The 3655-nt window shown below is 35.0% G+C and overlaps 1 non-coding gene across 1 annotated transcript; it reads left to right on the top strand.

The window, feature by feature from the left end:
• Positions 1 to 1152: 1152 nt before the first annotated feature.
• Positions 1153 to 1260, top strand: LOC148578129 (small nucleolar RNA R71). Its single transcript, XR_015904603.1, has one exon. It is a non-coding gene; the product is annotated as a small nucleolar RNA R71 (small nucleolar RNA).
• The last annotated feature ends 2395 nt before the right edge of the window (positions 1261 to 3655 follow it).

A 3655-nucleotide genomic window follows, 5' to 3' on the forward strand; every position in this document is an offset into this window, starting at 1 on the left:
CATGGTGCCTATGGTACAGGGTATTATGAACTTTCCAGGATCCTGTCTCTTCTGAGGCAATGTCAGTTGATCCAGATCACTTAGTTCATTGATGAACAAGGGAGGTTCAACTTCCCAAGTATCAATGCCAAATAATTTGGCATTTAGCTTCATGATTACACCAAGAAACTTGGCAGTTTGCTCTTCAATAACATCCTCATTCTCTTCAGAAGAGGAATACTCATCAGAGCTCATGAAGGGCATAAGGAGGTTCAATGGGATCTCTATGGTCTCTAGATGGGCTCCAGAGTCCTTTGGTTCCTCAGAGGGAAGCTCCTTATTGACCACTGGACGTCCCAGGAGGTCTTCCTCCTTGGGATTCACGTCCTCTCCTCTCCTTACAGGTTCGGCCATGGCGCTTATGTCAATGGCCTTGCACTCTCCTTTTGGATTCTCTTCTGTATTGCTTGGGAGAGTACTAGGAGGGATTTCAGTGATCCTTTTACTCAGCTGGCCCACTTGTGCTTCCAGATTTCTAATGGAAGACCTTGTTTCATTCATGAAACTTACAGTGGCCTTGGATAGATCAGAGACTAGATTTGCTAAATTAGAAGCATTTTGTTCAGAGTTCTCTGTCTGTTGCTGAGTTAATGATGGAAAAGGCTTGCTATTGCTAAACCTGTTTCTTCCACCATTATTAAAGCCTTGTTGGGGCTTTTGATCCTTCCATGAGAAATTTGGATGATTTCTCCATGTTGAGTTATAGGTGTTTCCATAAGGTTCACCTAAGTAGTTCACCTCTGCTATTGCAGGGTTCTCAGGATCATAGGCTTCTTCTTCAGAAGATGCCTCTTGAGTACTGTTGGATGCAGCTTGCATTCCATGCAGACTCTGAGAAATCATATTGACTTGCTGAGTCAATATTTTGTTCTGAGCCAGTATGGCATTCAGAGTATCAACTTCAAGAACTCCCTTCTTCATAGGCGTCCCATTGCTTACAGGATTCCTTTCAGAAGTGTACATGAACTGGTTATTAGCAACCATGTCAATGAGTTCTTGAGCTTCTGCAGGCGTTTTCTTTAGGTGAATGGATCCACCTGCAGAAGTGTCCTGTGACATCTTTGATAGCTCAGATAAACCATCATAGAATATATCCAGGATGGTCCATTCTGAAAGCATGTCAGAAGGACACTTTTTGGTCAACTGTTTGTATCTTTCCCAAGCTTCATAGAGGGATTCACCTTCTTTCTGTCTGAAGGTTTGAACATCATCTCTAAGCTTGCTCAGCTTTTGAGGAGGAAAGTACTTGGCTAAGAAAGCCGTGACCAGCTTATCCCAAGAGTTCAGGCTGTCTTTGGGTTGAGAATCCAACCATAATCTAGCTCTGTCTCTTACAGCAAAAGGGAAAAGCATGAGCCTGTAGACTTCAGGATCTACTCCATTAGTCTTAACAGTATCACATATCTGCAAGAATTCAGTTAAGAACTGAAAAGGATCTTCAGATGGAAGTCCATGAAACTTGCAGTTCTGCTGCATCAGAGAAACTAATTGAGGTTTCAGCTCAAAGTTGTTTGCTCCAATGGCAGGAATGGAGATGCTTCTTCCATGTAAATTGGAATTAGGTGCAGTGAAGTCACCAAGCATCCTCCTTGCATTATTATTATTTTCGGCTGCCATCTCCTCTGCCTGTTCGAAAATTTCTGAAAGGTTATCTCTGGATTGTTGTATTTTAGCTTCTCTTAATTTTCTCTTCAGAGTCCTTTCAGGTTCTGGATCTGCTTCCATAAGAATGTTCTTATCCTTGCTCCTGCTCATATGACAAGGAAGAATGGCCAGAAAAATGATAATAATAATAGAGATCCTTTATACCACAGTATAGGGATCCCTTTGTGAGTGGAAGAGAAGGGGGAGACAAAGAATGTGATGTAAAGGAAGAAATGCAACTGTACGAATGGAAGAGATGTGAGATGAGATGTTAGGATATGAATGAATAAATAGAATAGGATGAGGGAGAGAGAGGGAATTTTCGAAAATTATTTTTGAAAAGGAGTTAGTGATTTTTGAAAATTGGTTTTTGAAAATGTGTTAGTAATTTTCGAAAATTAAGTTTTAAAAATTAAAATAATTAATAAATTAAAAAGAAATTTTGAAAAAGGGGAAAGATATTTTCGAAAATAGAGAGAGAGAGTTAGTTAGGTAGTTTTGAAAAAGTTAAGAAACAAACAAAAAGTTAGTTAGTTAGTTGAAACAAATTTTGAAAAAGATAAGAAGTTAGGAGGTTAGAAAAGATATTTTGAAAAGATATTTTTGAAAAAGATAAGATAAGAAGATATTTTTGAAAAGATATGATTTGAAATTAGTTTTGAAAAAGATTTGATTTTTAAAATCACAATTAATGACTTGATTCATAAGAAATCACAAGATATGATTCTAGAACTTAAAGTTTGAATCTTTCTTAACAAGTAAGTAACAAACTTGAAATTTTTGAATCAAAACATTAATTGATTAGTTATTTTCGAAAATTTTTATATAAAAATAAGAAAAAGATTTTTGAAAAAGATTTTTGGAATTTTCGAAAATAACTAAGAAATTTGAAAACGATTTGATTTTTGAAAAAGATTTTGAAAAAGATAAGATTTTCAAATTGAAAATTTGATTTGACTCATAAGAAACAACTTTGATTTTTAAAAATTTTTGAAAAAGTCAACTCAATTTTTTGAATTTGATGAGAGAAAAAGGGAAAGATATTTTTTTGATTTTTTTTTTTGAATTTTTATGATGAGAGGGAATAACAAGAAAAATATGCAATGCATGAAATTTTTAGATCAAAACAATGAATGCATGCAAGAATGCTATGAATGTCAAGATGAACACCAAGAACACTATGAATGTCATGATGAACATCAAGAACATATTTTTGAAAAATTTTTAATGCAAAGAAAACATGCAAGACACCAAACTTAGAATTCTTTAATGCTTACGCACTAAGAATTCAAGAATGCATATGATAAACATGAAAAGACACAAAACAAAAATTCATCAAGATCAAACAAGAAGACTTACCAAGAACAACTTGAAGATCATGAAGAACACTATGAATGCATGATATTTTCGAAAAAAAAATGCAAGATGCATATGCAAGTGACACCAAACTTATGATATGACTCAAGACTCAAACAAGAAACAGAAAATATTTTTTATTTTTATGATTTTCTAATTTTTTTGGATTTTTATTTTATATTTTCGAAAATTGAAAGAAAAAATAAGAATTCCAAAATTTTTAATATGAATTCCAGGAATCTTGCCATGTTAGTCTAAAGCTTCAGTCCAGGAATTAGACATGGTTCACTAGCCAGCCAAGCTTTCAATGAAAGCTTCAGTCCAAAACACTAGACATGGCCAAATGGCCAGCCAAGCTTTAGCATGTAGATTAGAAACAGTAGCAGGTGGATTAACTCCAACTAGCTTGCTCTTGATAACAAATTGCTGCCTCAGTCCAAATAAATTTAGACATGGCTTTACAGCCAGCCAGGCTGCAACATATAATTACATGGGCTGGAGTGATTAGTTGAATACCAATCCCAAAGTAGTTTGGGTATGGCTTTACAGCCAGATATGATTCAACATATTTCATGAAACACTAGAATTCATTCTTAAAAATTTTGAAGCCATAGAA

This window comes from Arachis ipaensis, chromosome B1 (genome assembly GCF_059453495.1).
Source record: "Arachis ipaensis isolate K30076 ecotype BB chromosome B1, ASM5945349v1, whole genome shotgun sequence".
Taxonomy (NCBI): domain Eukaryota; kingdom Viridiplantae; phylum Streptophyta; class Magnoliopsida; order Fabales; family Fabaceae; genus Arachis; species Arachis ipaensis.